The 20,037-nt window shown below is 37.1% G+C and overlaps 1 long non-coding RNA gene across 3 annotated transcripts; it reads right to left on the bottom strand.

The window, feature by feature from the left end:
* Window positions 1-318: 318 nt before the first annotated feature.
* On the bottom strand, window positions 319-5,740 carry LOC138108694 (uncharacterized). Of its 3 annotated transcripts, none has more exons than XR_011150056.1 (4): window positions 5,628-5,740; window positions 4,280-5,150; window positions 3,130-3,211; window positions 319-2,929 (listed from the first exon to the last, which is right to left on the bottom strand). It is a non-coding gene; the product is annotated as an uncharacterized lncRNA (long non-coding RNA). The 3 variants fall into 3 exon arrangements; XR_011150057.1 differs by having other exon boundaries at window positions 319-3,211; window positions 4,280-4,351; window positions 4,445-5,150; XR_011150055.1 differs by having other exon boundaries at window positions 319-3,211.
* Window positions 5,741-20,037: the final 14,297 nt, after the last annotated feature.

Genomic DNA, 20,037 nt, shown 5'->3' with positions numbered 1-20,037 from the left:
TTAGTGGCCCAAAGTTAGCTTTGGGAAAGTACATCTCCTTCTGACCCTCCAGAAAAACCTTTTAGGGAGAAGTCCATGGTCTCCACAGGCCCAGTGATGATTTTTGCTTTCCTGACAGCTTTCGTGGGTTGTTTAAGCTGCAAATCCTTGTGGTGGTGCATCCTCTCCCCGCCCCTCCCTCCCCTACTCCTTTCCAGGCTGGAGTGTGATCTGAGAAATATTAGGCCTCGTCCTGCTACTTCTAGGGTAGGAGGAAACCACTGCTGAAATTCTAATATTAAAAAACAAAGTGGACAGAGGGTGGAAAAGTATCTGATGTTTATTCCTCCAGGGAGAACAAAAAGGATCAGAGATTTTAAATCCACAATTATTAATGGAGTGATTATGTAATGGTATGTGCATGGGTGTTACAAAAGGCAGAGCTACAATTTCACATGCAGATTGAACTTCAAAAACAAGGAGAAAGCAACAGACTATGAGAAAGGAGGGACTGAAATGAAAACCAGTTGTTCCATGAACTCCAATTTTACAGTGCTCCAAAATGCACTGAGCTGTACCAACTGGCATATCATCAAAACTGGGAATAACATAAAACTGCCCACCCTTGAAGCATGACATGAGGAAATCTTGCAATTATGGAATACTGAATATATTCCAACAAAACAAAGTTCCAGGCAGCTCATCTCCACCTACTTCCCATGCTCAGAATATAAATGGAAAAGGGAACATCAGCAAAACCTGTGGTTGGATACTTTGTCGCTGAAGGCTTTTTAAGCAACTGAAGATTAATCATCCTTTTAATCAGAAGAAGATTGAGGACTAAGGACTTATCGCCAAACAACTTACTTGGGTAAATTACTCAAAGCACCTAATTAAATTGATATACTCTCTTACCATCATGTAAACTTTAAAGTCTGAAACCCTGTAAACAGTAGAAAGGTGCTTAGCCATTATCCATGATTCATTTCTCTGTTGGTGGAATGGATAACAATAACTTTCTGAGAGCACCATAAAAATTAATTTAAAGAATGTAGTAGCCACATAAAGACTCTTTTCTTTCACTCTTTACATCATAAATTGCCAGATAAGGCACAGGGATTTTTAGTAGATATGAAATGGTAAACTAACAGCAATATTTACAGCTTTGTACAACATCCAAAAAACATGCCTTGAGCTGTTTGAAGCTTTGTTATACAATTATTATTGCTGAAAAAATAATTGCATCTGCTCCAAAGTTTGCTCAGTTCTATAAAAAAAAATTAGTAGAACATGATTAAGAACAAGATCTGAGTTCATGTCATGATACTTTATTCTGTTCCCCAAGTTGTCTTTGTAGGAAGCCTAATCATGATTTTTTTTGCTGCTAATGGATAGCAACTGGTTCCAGATCAATCTTGTTCACCAGAGAACAGGACTTGGGTCCTCTCAGGACTTTCAGTGAGCAAGTATATTTGGGTAGGATCCTTTATAGATGTTTTGAGTAGGGAATCTTAGGTCAGATTATAAGGTTAATACTTCCCATCTTTCTTTGAGAAGGGGCCAAACCTCTCTTACTGAAAAAGATGCCTGATCAGAATATAATCAATATAATCTTCCTTTGAACCTGACCATAAATACTAAAATACTGTAATGAGAACAAATATGTAAGCAACATTGTCTGGTGGAAGGTATCCCTGCCTATGGCACAGGGGGGTTGGAATTAGATGATCTTCAAGGTCCCTTCCAACCTAAAACATTCTGTGATTCTACAAGCATTTTGTAGCAGTGTGATGTATCTGACTGTCTGTGACAACATATAAACATTTTACATAACTATTTGAGTAGAAATAATCAAGGCAAGGGAAGATGAAGTAGCTGCTGGCAGGAGACATTCAAACAGTGATAATTTGCTAGACAAAGGAGAAGGAAGCCTCAAATAATAGCAAACATTTAATCCTGCTGAACACGGGGAAGATGACTGGCAAAACCAAAAACCAAGATAAGCAGTCAGGAGCAGATAAGGCAGATGAGACTGCTCCTTTTGGGAGGGAGGCAGTAACAGCAGTGTCACAGGGTGAAAGAAGATAAGCCTGACTCAATTCTGACTTCTCCAATCAAGTAGCTCTGAAGTCTGATCTCTGTTATGCCCATCAGTGGCTGTAGCCATAGGTGCTAAGTGTACAGCTGCGGTGCCAGGCACTCATCTCTGATTTAGGATATGGGTACCAAAGGCTAATAGCTCTGTATGGTGTTAGTGATCAATAGTGTGCAAGGATTAACCACTAGCATCTGTGCTCTTCAGGAATAAATTAATTCAGCAAAGATTTGATTTAAACTGGACTGATTTATCAGTCTTCCAAGAACTCTCAATTTAGCCAACTCTAATTCCCTAATGGATATATATTTATATACATACATCGCCACACTTGTTTTTCCAGACTTACTCTACATTTTCTCCACCTCTAGCAAATAGTAGGGAATTTCCCAGGGGAAAATCTTGCTGTATTTCCTGTATGCCAGCATATAATCCAAACAAAACTGTCAGGGCTCTGTCACTTTTTGCTGCCACCCTGTGTAGCCAAAGATATGCTAAGTTGGTTTTTTTTTAATATCTCCCTCATACTTATGGTGTTATGCAAATAATAAGTACCAACAGCTATTTATAGTTCTAATTCATACTATACCATTCAGACATAAATGGAAGAAAGACGAGAGTGACCAGATAAGCAGAGCTGAATTGTATGAATTTCAGACAGTGAATAAAAAGACTTGTGCTTATAACTAGCATGTTTGTTATTGTTTTTCACTTATTTTCTTTCACATTTGAAAGAATAAAGAAAGGGGGAAAAGAAAAGAAATATAATGGACTAAATTAAATAACAACAACAAAAAGAGGAATATCTACTCTAGCAGTGGAAAATTACTGAAGGTCATTTTTTGGAAAAATATCCTGTTGAGAAAAAGAAAAAACAATAAGATTTTCCTGGTTGTGATACATCCTGGGCTAATAATAGATCCCCTACCCATCATACATAGTCAATAGCTTTTTACAAGTGGTTTGGAGAATGTATTGGACAAAATATTCCAGAAAAAAGTTTGTCTTGGAAGAATGGTTTAGTAGGTTTATTCCATTCCAAACTTGTAAAATACCTGTAGTGGTTTGCTCCAGCTAGAAACTAAGAAACACATAACTGCTTGCTCACTTCCATCCAGCCTCTTCTGGGGAGGATAACTGGGAAGAAAAGGTACATCTTGTGCATTAATTGAAATAAAATAAAATAATGATAACAACAATAATTATACTATAATAATAATGGTGATGATAATAATAATCATCATCATCACAATCATCATTGTAATGAAAAGGAGAGAGAGAGATAAAACCCAAGGGAAACAAGTGATTAGCACAAATCTTGGTGACTTCATTCTTATATCTTTAATTCCTTATAGCTGATCCTTGAATTTTGCTGGTTGTAGGAGTGTGATCTTTAGCTACAGAGATGGATTTTGATGTTGTTTTATCATACACAAACCTTTTACTACTTTAAACTAACTTGAAACAGGGGAGAAGGTGCTAAGAATACTTATGATTTGCTGCTCTCAGCTAGGAAAGGGAGAGAGCAATATTTATGAGGGAAGAAGATATATGGGCTTGTTGAAAAATAAGTATTTTTCTGCAGAGTCAAATTTCTGTGATGGCAAATGGACTCAGGGTCATTGTTTGGACAGCTTACAAATACAGCTTATTCCATCTCTGCATGATTTTTTTTGTTTTGTTTTAATATGTAAAATGTGATAATATTGCAGGAAAAATAGAGCCTGAGAAAGGCAATGGAAGAGTCAAGAGATCTCTCAAGTGTGTTTTCTTTGGCATAGGAAAGACAAAAATTAAAGGTAATGACTTCTGACTCCAATCATAATACACCAGTACCTGTCCAGACCATTGACTTATTTCATTCAGAAAATGGAATCTGCAGCAAATTCATATTATTCTGTTTTTGACCTTGCACTCTGTTAGAGCTAATTGCCATTATGAAGCTGAAAATCCAACTAAAAGATCCAATTCATGTCCTGACTACAGGATAGCTGGCAAAGGAAGAAGTGAGTAGAGAAGACCTGAAAAAAAGAGGGACAGATTTTTTTTCTGGAGCTTTTTTGGGGTTGACCTTCAAGAGAAGCTATATTACTTTCAATAGAGGAAAAGCAAAGACAGACCTAATTTAATTTAGGGTTAGTTAAATTGGAACGGAAAATTATGTAAGGTGCAGAAAATGTCCATGGAACTATGGTGAAAACTGACCTATTTTTCAAGATTTACACTTAATGGAAGAAAATAGTCTGGTTTACATCAAACGATATCATGAACGAAAACCTGCCAAAGCAAAAAAATCTTTGCTAGGTTAGGACATATTTGCACTCTTCAGTCTACACTATTTTTTTCATAAATGAACACCAAAAATCAAACCTGATGTCTTCTTTGACTACAATCTTCCATGATAAAAGGGAAATACATGGACTGCCTTACTAAGAAGGAGACAAGGTTTAGTTTTCAAAAAAAACCCTTGTAAATTACCTGCAACAACTCTAATATTATAAAATACTTTGAATAATTTTTTCTCACGCCTGAAAATATATCACAAAATCAAAACCTCTGAGCTTCAATGACAGACTCTCCTGTTCTTGTTTGAAAAGAGAAACAACTAAAATACCTATGTACATGCACTAATGAAAGAATATTGTAAAGCAATAGGCCAGTTTATCACTTATTTTTTCTACATAATGACTGTAGATTTCCTGCTCAACAAAAACACCCCAGCCTGTTTATTTTTTTAATGATGAGCTGCTACCCAAAAGAAACAAAGTGGCATTCTGTTGACACCATATGGTGGCTGAAAAATGGATTCCATAGTATTCTATTTGTTAGAATGTCTTCTGAGTTTTTGTATCCATAATTTATGTTGGGGCCTTCTCTGATTGCCAAAATATTCAAACGGCTTTCTCTTCACAGGGTAGCCTGCGGGGGGGGAAGAAGGTTTTCAAAACAGCAGGACCCGAACAATCTCCTACTGCTCAGAGGAGAAATCATTTCCAAGCTTCTGTCCTTCTGGCTGCTTTCATTGTAATAATAATTTACATCCTGTGCGAGGAAACTGTTTGCATTCAGAAGAAACCTAAAATAATAAATAAAAAGAAGAGAAAAAAACTCCAACAGTTTTGTTCTTGCATGCTAATACAAGAATTTGTGAATATTAAGCACCAATTTAAAGTTGCATTGACTCCTAGGCTCTGACGTAAGTAGAGAGCTTAGGTTTTCATATCTTAATGGAAAGCGATATGCAGAGGTTATTCAACAGTGCAGTTTCCAAATGATTGCCTCTGAAGCTGGCATAGAGAGATCCAGAGTGGTTATGGATGAGCTAAAATAATTAAGACATATTTATCCTGGTGTCTACTCAGTTATTACTCACTTTTTAAGAGGCCATAATTTGGGCAAAGATTTAAGTATGACTGCGAATTACAAACAGATATTCATATGGTCTTAATATGGTGTATGAGGCCACTTGCATTATGCAGCAGGATATGTCTGTTGTAAGCAGCAGGGATCCTGGAATCACATTAAAAGACTGAGCTTGTCCCTCCTTTCTCACCTTTCTCTCCTCCTCGATCTATCACAGCTTAGTGCTTGCTGCTGTATGACCAGTTCTGCTTCCCCTCCTGCCTCTGGGATGTTGGCAGGAGCACACAGGATGATGAATGGACACCTGAGTGTGGGGGGAGCTAAGACCAGCTGCAGCTGGGTTATTAATGCTTAACAGAATAGGATTATAGGAGAAGGAGCCCACCTGTTGTGGGAATCTTCTTAAGAATTAGATTAGACCTATTTGACCCTGGTCTCAGAAGATTATTTTCCTCAGGAGTTAAATGGAGTTATATCGAGGTTTTATTTCATTCCTTAGCCTTGGAAGCATTCCTTCATTCTTGATCCTCTGGCCATCCCAGGCACACAGCTGAGATACTCCAGTTGAGGTCTGTAAAAGTAATTTAGCCAGTAGCAAACTTGGATCCCATGAAACTGTAGTTTTTATAAAGAAATAGAATGGAAGCTGGATATTCTTCCAGAGCATCTGGTAAAATACTGCTGACAGCTTTGCTTATTCTGAAGATGTACTGGTTTAAAAAATGGCTTCACTGTAATAGAGATTTAGTAATGCGAATACATATTTCTTGTATTAGTCTGTTTAATGACACAATCTTAGAATTTCAGTCAATATTTAAATCTGACATATTCTCTTCCAAATAAAAAGAAAGAACTTACTCTCCTATAGGAAATGAAAGTAGAAGATCTGTGACCAAATTAAATTAATTTTTTAGAGAAGCATGATATGCTGAGGAAATCTTGAAACACTAAAAGTAACCGTATTTAATCTGAGAGGAAAAAAAGGGAAATTTCATTCAAAAATTGTTTCTACATATGTACTACAAATAGTTTCTGGAAGAAAGAAAAGATGGGCCAAAAGTTCTAACAACAGCAACAAAGATCTGCAAATTAGTGTGCAACTTATTTAAGATAGTCCTTTAGAAAGATTTATCCTGCCCTACAGAGAACTTCTCCACACAACCTGAATTTAGGATATCAGATAAATTTCACTCATGTGAGCAGCTCAGTTCAAGTTACTTATGCTAGGAAAAAGACTGAGTCCCCAGTATTCACCTGGACTAATGACATTACTAAATTAATTTCCTTTATTTGAGGTTCCATTTACCTTTCAGGCATATTGTTTTTTGTGTCACAATTACTAGTCTTTATGTCTATTTTTGTATATAACTGCAGTTCAGGTTAAGGCAAGTTGACTCTCAAAGTGAAGACAGAATCTTTAATGGAGAGAAGGGTGAGAAGACAGTTTCAGACTGTGTGATGCTTGTGAAAATCTACCACAGAAACCTCCAGAAGCATTAAGATTCAGCTTCAGATTAATCTAGCTATTTAGAGGGTTGGTGTTTAGATGTAATCTCTCAGTTTAAGGTTCCAGTGTGGTTACTGGGATTCTCTGGTGGGTTTCTGTTACCTAATATGGGTCCTGCTGCTGGCTGGGTTCTGGGTGTTTGAGAGATCTACACAGGACTTATAGTATGGCATGGAAGCTAGGAGAGATATTTATCCTTCTGAAGCAACAATTGGAAGCCAGAGAAAATCTGAGCATGGGATCCCATTCCAGGCAAGTAACGTCAATGGAGGACATTCAGCTGGATAACCAGCTGGTTATCACTTCTTTATAGCAGAGACACAAATTTTGCCTGCTGAACGGCTTTCTAGGATCCATGGACTGCACTGATGAGCTCTCCGCTCAGTAAAATGGGAGCTGAGACAGGCAACTCATGAGAGAAACTTAGGGCTTGCTCAGCTGCCCAAAAATAGTCGTCTACTGCCATTTGAGTTCCAGAAAGGTTCCTGTAGAGTGTGGAAGTATCTTTGGCAGTGTATAATGTCATAAATAGCACTAGGTACCTCTGTTTACATCATCAGTTTGGGTTTATGGAATCCAATATGAGACTTTACATGTAAACATTAACTATTTGGATTTTGAAGCTGAATCCCTACCACCCCCAAGACTGCAGATGTCCTTTCAGCACAGAGTAACTTGAAGTTCTAACAGTACACCTTTTTTTTCCCATTGATGTGGACATTATCTGTCTTTTCCAGTCATCAGGACTGTACCTGTTTACAGATGTTCTCCCTGTCAACAAAGATTCAGCAGAGCACAGTTCGGTGCAGGTAATTGCAATTGTTTTTTACTCTCAACCTGTAGATAGATTCATTGCTGGAGAGAAGATTCAAGGCAAACAAAATGAGGTGATAAGTTTTATCACTAAGTTATTCCAAGTACTATTTGTGTCTCCTCAATCGAACTTTCAGAACTTTTCTCATATACAATATTGATGCTTTTGTTCCCTAGAAAAGCTGCAATAATTTGTTATTAAGGTGTCATGGTACTTCTAATTTTGTTTCTTCATTTTCTGTTCTCCTTTAATTCCTTTTGCATGCTGCACTGAGAATAGATGATGAGATGAGCTGTAACTCCCTTTCTTCTTGTATGCAGAGTTTCTTTTTTTTTTTCAAAGCAGGACCATGTGCTCTAGCTCTAAGCCTCTTCCTCCTTTCTCATTCTTAGCTCTCAAGGTCATGTGTTTAAGTATTTCAGTTGCAAGTATCAAAAGTGCTACTTGTTTGAAACAGAACTTTTTCTCCCCTCTCTCCTCTTGAAAAAACCCACCATGACTTCAGGTATTAACAGATTAGGAAATTTAAGTGTCCTTGATTAAGGATTATAGAGATGAGAATGGCAATAACCATGCAGCCTAACAATACCTTCTGATCTCGGTATATTGATAAGAGAAGACTTGTAGGACTGAATTTACAAGCTGCATATGAGAATGCTGGTGTTATAATTTGGATTTAGCTTAAGACTGGAGTGATGCAGGGAGGAGCTGTCTACTCCTGACTACTGGGTTTGCTACCAAGCTGTGAACACAGAAAGAGGGCCAAGAAAAGACTGATATGTTGTTCATTAAAAAAATTGATTCATGCTTGTGAGGTGAAAGTGAAAGTGAAAGTGAAATATTTTGATTAGACCAACTGATATTGTTGTGGGGAAAAGACCTGTCTTTCTGGCTATAAAGACTTCTATCCATTCAGCTCAGGAAATTTCATAGGACCCACCTTCCTAGGTCTGCAGATGTGTTTAACACCAGGCCCTGATTTCCCCATCCTTTTTTCATCCATACCTGTTAGCTGGGTTGAGCTAATCATGGCATTTGCCTCTTCAGTGCACCTCCACAGACAGTCATGTGGGAAGTTAAGATAGGAGATACATGTACAGGCTTTACCTCTAAGTATGATTTCGATAACACCTAGACCTGAATAGTTCCACAGCTATTATACAGGGAACTCCAACTCATGACATCCATATTATTTTTCTTGTCATGAAAGCTTTATATCAGCCAAGAAAACTTGACTTTCTTATGTCTATAGACCATTATATCCACAACAGCACTGTGCTAGAAAATTTGAAACGCCCAGTAAGTGTTACATTTTACTCTTGGTAGCATATGACAACAAACAGGGTTTTTCAGGTCAAATGGCACTGCTTAAAAGAAAAGTCACTGAGAGGATTATGTGGGTATTCAATAACTAAATCCTGAGCAAAACTAAAGAGGATGTCTGTTGTCAGGAGGGTCACTGGTAAAGCCGCAATATAATTAAAATTCTGGGATTTTTATTTTTTTTTTCAAAGACTTGATTCTGCATTTCACAACGTTATTTTAATGCAAGGTACTCATCTTTAATCCAGTGGAGATGCACTGATGTAATGAAGAATGATTTCCAATATTATTAATTTCTTTTATCTATTCCTTTTTTGTTATCTGGGAAGATTAGGAAACAAAATGATAATTAATTTATAATGACGTTGATCCAGTATACAAAGATATGCCTGAAATATAGTTTGTTATGTATTTTGAAAATAATCAGTTTAAGCTATTATTAATAACTCTAATTTGTATGTAAAAAAGACCATTACTTGTGAAATCCTTCCCCCTGACAGCAAAATTGTCATCTGCTTAAGCAACGACACACTTTGCTGTCACTTTCTTAACTTCAAAATAGTTACTCTTCATTATTCAAACAGAGGGAAAGTTTTGAGCCATAAAAGACTTTCAATAAACCCTTCACCTATAGGGAATACAAGTTAGGGCCACATTCTCCTTATCTAGAAAGACAGAAAATCTTACACACTTCAAGGATGCCTGAAGCTGGCCTAAAATTTCGTGCTTAGACTCCACTTCAGAGAAATGCTGGAAACAGGAAGACACAGCGTGGTCTTCTCCAGTCCAGAGCGATATTATAGACTTTGTACCAAGGACCTCAGCAGTGACAAGTGGAGATTTCATTGGTCTTTACATCTTGTAAAACAGTTCGAAGGCTGAAAAGCCTGGATGCAAGAGAACCTGTTTGTGAAACATTTTTAGACAAATGTTTCCATTTTAAGAAGTTCATTTGTTGAATGAATTTCAGTTATATGTCCAAGATTTTAAGTAAGTACCCAAACCATGAAAGTCATCTGTCACTCTGGCAAAGCAATGATGGCTTTAAGTATAATCTACACTCTCAGTATTTCTGTTAGCAGCAGAATGCTGTACTTGTAGGCTTGACAGCATGTTTAATATGTTTTGCTTTGTAAAAAAGGTAAATATTATTATCTGTCATTACACAGAGACCAGAAGAGTTCCAATGATTTGTTCATAGAAATGTAATTTTTCATTAATAAACACAAACTGATGTGTTAATGAATGAAACAAATAAACTGGCTTCCTCTGCTTTGAAAAGAGCAAGGATTACTTCTGTAATTTGACACTTGATTTTCTTCAGTTTTGTTAAGAATTACTCTATTCTTTTTCAACCCCAATATCACAGTCTTTCATTTTGTGAATGAAAAATCAATGTATTTTGAAGACAACATGCCAAAAGCCAGGCTCATAAAAGTTTAGGATACTTATTTAGGTGCTTAACTTCCAAGTCTAAATAAACCAAATAATTTCCAGTAATCAATAGAGAGATACATGTGTGGAGGCAATATTTCTCATCTGAGGTCTATTGTAAAAAAGGAGGCAGGAACACATGCAAAAACAAAGCAGAAATAGATCGTGTTGATCTTAGCAGCTTTCTGAATTTATGAGTGAAGCAGGACTGGAAGAGGAGTGTCACTCCAAAAGATCTGGGATTATTTGATCTCAGACTAGAGGATAGATTCATCCTGTTTATGATCTGACCTGTTTTATATCAACAATTTATGCATGATTTGCAAAACTTCTATCTTCAGTGTCTCAGCCAAATAGTTACCCTCTGAGGGAGGAGAGTGGGGAGGAGAAAGAAGGGTATTGAATATAACCTTTGTTAATGATTTAGTTTATTGCCAATAATTTTGTGTTGATGCTGCCTTTTCCTTATCTGGTTTTCACACATTTCCTTCATTGATATTCCTGCATCATTCTCAGCTGTTCTTGTTTTACTTATTTTTTAAGAAGCTCTCCAAAGTCTGATTTCCTTAATCGTGGTTGCTGTATTTACTGAAACCATGGGGGTTATAAGCCTTGCATTTTTTCATTTATTTGGATTCTTATTCCACTATTTTTTAATGTTGTGCATATGCAGGTTGCTACTTTAGAACCTTTTCACATTAAGATTAACATTCAGATTCTTTGTAGTATTGTCAAGTACTCCATGCCTGACACTAATTATCAATGCTGTAGAACGGAATGGCAGCATCATGTAAAGAAATGAAGGACAGAATTCTCTACAGAAAATAATACTCTTACATTAAAAAAAAATTAAAACATATAGAAGGTATGTGGGTGAACATCCTTGGCTGGTTACCATAAAACCCTTGAAGACAACAGCACCAAATGAGTTTACACTTGCTAAAGATATGGTTTGAGGTTTCTGTATGCTGTACCAAGGATAAAAGGTACTGAGATGCTAAAGGCATTCTGATTCCCCTGGTAATTCCAAAATAAGGTGTGTTGGAGAAGAGGCCCATGGTGTAAGATTGCAGCATCTTTCCAAATGTGAATCCCAGTTTCTGTTGCTGGGGGACTGTTGATGCCATTTTTCTAGAAAAAAAAAAGATGTGTAAACCAGAAAAATCCACTGCTAATTTTAGACCTGTGGTCCAAGGGTGGTATTTAAAACTGAATCCTCAGGCCTTAATTACACATACAAGTTCCATGATTACTATGATTAGAATCACAGCAATACATGCCACGATTTTGTTTTGAAAAGGAATGGATTTTCATTTTCTTCCTGAGTTGTTTTAAGCCAAACCCTTAGAGCTACATAACACAGGCTGTCAGCTGTGTTTCACTTTCCTTTAAAGTCTGCTGGTCATGATAATTTTTTTTTCTTCCTCATCATTCTGGTCTGAGAGAAGCATCAGCTATTTTAAAGACAAAAAGAATTACTTAAAAGGATGCTAACTGCTACAAAGTATGAAAACACCATGAAACTTGGGAATAGAAATTCTCCTAAAAATAATTTACAAATTTTAAGCCTAATCATCAGCTTGATGATGATAGCCTGACGATAGCCATCATAGCCCAGTGTTTTGATCAGGCTAATCAAAATATTTCCTCTGAATTAAAAATAAAAAATAATGACTGCACTTATTAAAATAGTTTTGTGAGTTGTCAGCTTTTTTTGACCATGTGATAATGAACAGTAAAACTGGGGAATAAACCATAACCTATTAGATGGCCAAATCTTCATGTTAATGAGTAGCTTTAGAAAACTACTTCTTAATGATGTGTTTAAGCTCTAGAATAAACAGTTTTATTCCTTTTAATCACCATGCAATGCATGGCATTGATTGTCAGTATAAAGATATGCCAGGCCTCAGGCCATCCTTGTATATCAGTTGCCATGAATTTTGCTGAAAACATCAGTCATGAAACATTAACTTCTTAAAACAAAAATCAAACTTCACAGGCATCACAGCAGATGTGTGAACAAAAGAAATCAACAGTTGGGTTCGTTAAGGTAAACCCATATGAATACACACTGAGCACTGACTCGTTCTCTTTTTTCTTTTATTTTCTTATCACTAACCATCCTATCCTCAAAATTCTATTCTTCTTCTCCATGTTCCTTTTGGGTGTGATCCTTAGCAATTCTACATGCTCCAAGCTTTTTCAGGTAAAAGGAGAAAAAATATTTTTTACTGGAGGAAGTTCTACAATTTCTGATCATCATAAAATTAGAGATACCATAAATGAGTCATACCCAAAGGAGATGGCAGAGCAACCCCTCCTTTGCTCAAGACTCCAGTAAGACCCTCTTAGGTGCACACAGTGAATTTCTCATACCTGAAAGGCCCTTCCTTCTTAGATTATACACTGCAAATTACAGGATTTCCCTTCAGATCCACAGGGAAAGTAAAGTCACCATTGTTTTCTAGAGTCACTCCCCTGCTTACACACAATGAAAGTTCTCCCTGGTTTTCCAGCTTCCAGACACTAACACTTGTTTTAGTATGCAGGGTATGTGGTCTGTCTAAATCTTGACCCAGATTAAGCAGGTAAGGGGCAGATTGATGACTATTGTGCTACCATATTGATTTCAGCTGAAGTTTTTTTAGCTTGCTGTACTTCAGTATCTGGCATGAAGAGTATCTTTCAGATAAACCTTCAGTTATCTTCTTCCAGGAACAGTATGATAATAATAAATCTTAGACATTCTTCAGTTTGTGTATGTGTCAGCTTTATACCTAATGGTTTGGATGTTCACCTGAAGTTTACCAGTATAAAATTGCTTTGGGAGTCTTGTGTTGCATGGGGGTGTTAAGGGATTCCCAGCACAGCTGTTATCGAAGCTGGAAGGGAGACTATTTCTGCCAGTTTGGTGACAAGCCTGTAATAAAAAAGACAAATATTTTTAAGGAGAAAATAAATGTCATGGATATTTGACATATCTAATAAACATCCATTTGAATTCTATTCTAGCACTGAACAAATTCCTGTTTTGTTCAATGTGCCTGGAAGAAAAGACATATGGACAGTATGGAAACAAAGGGTTAAGGGAGCAATATTTGGACACTTGGAGGGGAATACTTGTCTTTTTTATTTGCAGGTCAAAGTGTGTGCCTTCTAGCACAGACTGAAAGTACTGATGTCAATTTAGTGCAGATTTCATCTCTCTGTTTTGTAAGAGGTTCATATTTACAAACAAATAGAGCCAGAAAAGTAAATTCAAAGTCAGGTCCGATAGACAAATAGAACAGATGACAATCAAAAGTGGCTGGAATGGTCCAATGTCCCAAATCTACATAGCCTGTAGTTTCCTCTACTTTCGTGTTTTCATTCCACTTGTCTCACTTGATTTTTCTCATGTATGCAATGGAGCATGTTTGAATTGAAAAACTCCAAAGGAAATAAATCTGGAATAATTTGAAGGAGGTAGTGATAAAAATGTGGTCTGAATTTGGTGGTTTTTGTTCTTTCATTTTATGCAACCGGTAGGATTACCAAAGTGAAATCAGATAAGCAGCAGTTTAGGGAATTATACATTCAAGTACAGAAGCATCTTTGAATTAGCATCTCTCTTTAGACTACTGCAGTTGCATCACAAAAACAAAAACAGTGTCTTCTCACTCCATTTACTGGCACTTCATTTCTGGTTTATAGACTTTCCATTGGCAGATGCGTGTCCAGTCAGTGTGTCTCATGTTATTGGACTACTATTGTCACTATGTATTTTAATCTTTTCAGTGGAATTGGATTAAGAAACAACACAACTGAGGCCCCAAATCTTTTGCAGGAATGTATTGCAATGTATCAATCCTCATCCTAAAGAGACACAACCTGACCTTTAGCCAGTGTCTGGAGCAAACACAGGAGTTAGCAGGGGATGGAGGGGGCAGCATAACAAAACTTGTCGGTGGTAGATTGTCAAATTTAATAAATAATAAATTTAATAAATAATAATAATAAAGATAAGGACAGTCGAATTTTAAAGAGAGTATATCTCTGTAGAGGAGGATCAGGACAGGGAACATTTAATCTGGACACAAATTAGAACATGGGACCTGATGTGACGCCGTCATGATGTGCTGAGGAAGTTGGCCAATGTAAATGTGAGGCCACTCTTGCTAATTTTTGAAAGATCATGCAATCAGGAGAGATTCATGAGGACTGGGAGAAAGCAAATGTCCTATCTTCATGAATGTCAAGATGGAGGGCCCAGGAAACTACAGGCTTGTCATCATCACATCAGTCCCTGGGAACATGATGAAGCAGTTAATCCTGGAAACGATTTCCAAACTCATGAGGGACAAAGCGGTTGGGAGCTATCAGACTGAATTATTAAAAGGGACGTTATATCCGATCCACCTGACAGCCTTCTAAAATGAAATTGCTAACTCAGTGGGTGAGGGGAGTTCAGTGGTTTTATTTTGATCTTAGTAGGACTTTGAGTACCATCTCCCATTGTATTCTCATCTGTAAACTCATGAACTAGAGGTTAGTAAATGTACAGTGAGATGGACTGAAAATTGGCTCAACTTCCAGGCCTGAAGTGTTGTGGTCAGCAGCACAGGGTCCTATAGGAGGATGGTCACTCTTGGTCTTCTCAGGGGTTGATAATGTGGCCAGGGCTGGGTAAGCTTTTCATTAATGTCCTGGATGGTGGCACACAGTGCACTCTCAGCAAGTTTGCAGATGATAAAAAACTGTGAGGAGTAGCTGGTAGACAAGGTGGGTGTGCTGCTGTTTTAGAGACCTACACAGGCTGGAGAAATGCATCAATATGAAGGGAAATGTCAAGTCCTGCAGCTGGGGAGAAATAACTCCCCACACCCATAAAGTCTGCGGCCAGACTGGAAACCAGCAGAGAAGGACCTGGGGGATCCTGCTGGAACCACAAGTTTACCATGTGTCAGAAATGTGCCTCAGCCTTAGGGGAGACCAGAAGCCTCCTGGGCTGCAGAAAAGAGAGCATTTCCCACAGGTCAAGGGGGGTGATCCTTCCCCTCTAATGATTCCTGGCAAGAGATATCTGGAGTCACAGGTGCAGTTCTGAGCACCCCAGCAAAAAAGAGAAATAGGCACACTGGAGTGAGTCCACCAGAAATGATTAAGGTTTTAGAGCATCCAATCTATACAGAGAGGCTGAGAGATCTGTGACTATTCAGTCTGAAGAAAAAAAGGCTTGGGTGGGTCTCAGCAATGCGTAAATCTGAATACAGCCAGTCTCAGTAGTGCCCAATTAAATAACCAGAGGCAATGGGCACAAATCTAAATACAGAAACATAATGCAAGCATAATAAAACACTTTCTTTTTTGGGAGGTCAGATAGACACTGGAACCGGTTGCCCAGAAAGTTTGCCAAGTCTCCACCTCTGGTAACATTCAAAACCTGCCTGGACATTGTCCCAAGTAATTTGCCCTGAATTAACTTGCTATTAGACCAAATGCTTTGGACTATTTGATCTGCAAAGGAACCTTCCAACATCAGTTGTTCTGGGATTTTGTGATGTAATATCTTTATACATGGCAGCTTTTTACAATTCAACTGCAAATGATACTGGATTCATTAGCTAAATGGAAGATTAAATAATTACCTACTCAAAGGCTCAAGAAGCTCCCACAGAATAAAAAATATTCCAAATGATATTTCAAATTTAGAAATTCTAGATAACTGGTGATTATATTTTTCAGATTGTGATTTTAATTGTCTTATATGTTTATGAAAAATTGTTGATCTTTGTTGATTTGATGTTAGAGTGAATAGTATTTTTTTGAATATTTATGCATTAGTTTTTGTATCATGTACACAACTGAGGAAAATTGCTATTTGTCTCCATGAGAATATTGTTACTTTATCAAAAATATTGTTGCTCTTCTGTTTGTTTACATGGTTTTCCTTTTTACTTCTAAATTTAACCTTGTTTACAGATGCTATTCTGTAAAGTGGTCTCTAATCACAGCAGAATTAAGTAGTCACTAAGCATCTCTTGAAATTCTAAAAATAACAGATAAGTCACAGGAAAGTGAAAAGTGATAAAACTGATTGCAGAGTTCAAGCTGTGGGAGAAAAATATGGATATTTGATATGGAACTTGCCTTTTTCTCCTCATCTTTTCACATTGTATTTATCATTAATATTTTTAGTGAATTTTCTATATAAACAGAATATGGAGTCCTCAGCAACTTTGATTTCACAAGTGTCTTTGCAGGACTAAGTTGACTCAGTCAAACTATCCCAATATATTAATTCTATTTGAGTTCTATATAAAACTGTTTAAAGAGAACCATTGAAAAATTTCTCACTTCAAAATATAGCTGTAGTTTTTGTGCTGAAGAGATCCAAACAACAGCAGATTTTGTGGTGTTTAGAATCATCTAGGCACTATAAAGCAAACTAAAAGAGTAGCAATATTTGGACTGTGATTGAAACCTTTGTCTTCTTTTTAAGGGAAAAAAAATTACAAAATAGTTAAATTAATAACAGTCTCCTTGTGGGCAATATCATTGATATCACCCACATCTCAGATTCACCAGTCTTCAAAGTTTATGAAGGCTATCGCCTGGGAATTCAAATCTCAGGCTCAGTTCTCTTCATTTACTAGAAAAGGAACAAGTTTTCTGACATGCCCAGCGTTAGCCAGAATGTTGATACAGTGGTTTGGGTTTTTTACCTTTTCTTGCTCTCTGTGTGTTGTCTATAGTAAATAAAGTTATTTTCCCATTTCTCTATAAGTGAGGTGCTGCTGCTTTGTGCAGTTTTACCGGCCCACTTGCATTGTCCATGGCAACTTTCTGCTGTACTGGTGTGGTGGATCAATCTGCCTTCAATGCATCTGTGCACAAATGTGTCCTTTTTAGTCTCTAGTGTCACGCAACAGAAGCTTGAGTTCTTCAACAATGGGCAGATGGAAAATGAGAGTGAACTTAGACTAAACTCTCATCCTCTGTATTGAAGGACAAACATTTAGTATTTGTATTCTGAGTAGAACATTTTCCCTTATGTGTTAAATGATTGAAAAAAAAAGGGAAGATTATCTCCTCAGCATCAATGCTGAGGCATTTTTCCATTACTGTTATTAGTTTAGTCATGTTTTTATCACTGCTTATCCCAAGATTTCAACTTAAAGATCTTTAGCATGTTTCACATATAACTTAAGGGATTAACCAAGAATTTGTAATTGATTCTTTTTGGGAATAGAATGCAGAAGAAAACTCCTGAATAAATAGCAAAATTTTCAGCACATAAAGCTTTACAGAAAGCCCTGTATCCATACTAGCGTGGGAACATTTAGATTTTTAATGATTTTGGTATGGCGAACACTTTTTCTTTTGCTCTCCTTGCACAGTGCTTAACAAAATATGGGGATGCTACTACATGAATAACAAATAATAATAAAAAAGTGACAAGTGGAAAGGCTAATGCATTATGAGTGACTGAATCGTTGTTGTCTTTTTATTTTAATACTTTCATACTTTAAATCAAATCTGATTTGGATATTTGAGGGACAGGAGGAGGTTGTTGTTGGGTTTATTTGGTTTGATGGGGGTTTTTGGTGTCTGTTGCTTTGTTTGTTCTTTGTTTTTCTTTTGTTTGGGGATTTTTGGCTTTTTTAGTTTGTGAATGTGGGGTTGTTTGTTTGTTTGCTTGCTTTATCTAGGATAATTGTCTAGTTTCTCACCTGTAAAAGAATAGGAAAAGATAGTAATATGAAGAAATCACCTGAATTCTAAATTTGGGGAAGTAAATCACTCTTGCCAGATGGAATCACAGGTCATACACTTCTGTGTATCCAAACTAGTCTGTTTTTCCCAGCTGATCTAAGAAAAAATATCATATGCCTTACATCTAAAGATGTAAGGATCTTACTAATGATGCAACTTTAAGTTGCATCATTCAATAGATACTTTAGAGAACTCCAGTAAGATCGTTAGTAAGAAAACTATAGGAAAAAAATTATACTAACTTAACAGAAAGAGTTGTGGAGTATCAGATCAATGATGGAAAACAGAGAACCAAAATCCTTGGTTAACATCTTGACAGTGAGGCAATTAATCAAACAAGATAGGCAAAGATATGTGACAGTGCCCTTTTCAAACAGGATTCTAAATGCAAATACAATTACCATGTATAATGGTGACAAAAGGTAATTAAGGGTAGCTTTCTGTACACTGCTATTAAATTTTGGTCTAAGTGGTTTATGTCTCCCTCCTCAGTTATTTTTATTATTATTGAAAATTCTCTCTTTTTAAAAAAAATGGAGTCTAAATATTTATATATGTATAAAAGGGAGGACAGCTCTTAAAACAAAGATTTATTTCACAAAACTGTTCAGAACTGGACTCACAATCTGGCCCTGGGGCCACATGAATAATCCTACAACCTCTTTTCTCCAAAACACAGTGAGTGCATCCAAACTGCCTACTGAGACAGGTCCCTGGTTGTGTTTACTTCTGAGCTACAGACAGGCACTGTTTGAGAAGTAGTTTTTGCTGAAAAAACTGTAACTTGCTGAATAATTTAGCAACACAAATAATCAAGCTCCTGCATGCAAGGTTGAAAGCTAGCATTTTTAATTTTCTAACTCTTTTGTAAACTGATAAGCTGTATCTGACTAGGAAGGAGTTAGCTTTCTTTGTGGCATCCTGTATGGTGCTGTCTTGAGTTCGTGACTAAAACAGGGACAATAACACCCCTTGTTTTGGCCATTCTGGAACAGTGTTTGGACAGGGTAATGGTCTTCCTTTCTCCCCAGTGGATAGTCTGGGAGAGGGCATAGATGGGACAGCTGACCCAAATTGACCAATGGAATATTCCATATCATATGATATGTTCATCAATAGAAGCTTAGAGAAAAAGAGAAATAGAGAACTTTTGAGGTTGCTGTGCTTGTGTTCCCTGGGAACCATTCTGTGTGCTGAGGCCCTGCTTTCCAGCAAGTGGCTGACATCTGCTTGCTGATGGGAAAGAAGAGGTTGAACTACTTATCTTGTTTCACTTATTAAACTGTCTTTATCTTGACACATCAGTTTTCTCACTTTTGCTCTTCCCAATCTCTTCCCCATGGAGATTTGTAGGGAGTAAGTGGGAGACTGAGTGGCAGCTTAGATGCTGGTGAGTGTCAACCCACCACACCTATTATTGTCAAGAAAACACCTGGTCTCCTTACATGATGCCTTTCCTTCACTGCTGTCTTCCTTGACAGAAAAATTCTCATGTCTTCTTCTTACTTCTAGAAAAACATAGAGAGGCATAAAGAAAGCTGTATGACTCGGAGAATCCAGTCACAGGACTTGGTCATTCAGTTACTAAGGGAATTGCAATGATATGATTGTCACCATGCTGATTGTGGTGAGAAGAAAATATTATGGAAGCGAGATCTGTGGCAGAAAAAATCAGGCATATGGAGAGATGATATAGATGGAGATCCCTCTTCCTTTCTGTGTCTGCAGGTTGCTGTAATCCCATTTTTTATCTATTTATTGCTT

This window comes from Aphelocoma coerulescens, chromosome 3, assembly GCF_041296385.1.
Source record: "Aphelocoma coerulescens isolate FSJ_1873_10779 chromosome 3, UR_Acoe_1.0, whole genome shotgun sequence".
Taxonomy (NCBI): Eukaryota; Metazoa; Chordata; class Aves; order Passeriformes; family Corvidae; genus Aphelocoma; species Aphelocoma coerulescens.
This window is presented reverse-complemented; position numbering and strand designations above follow the sequence as displayed.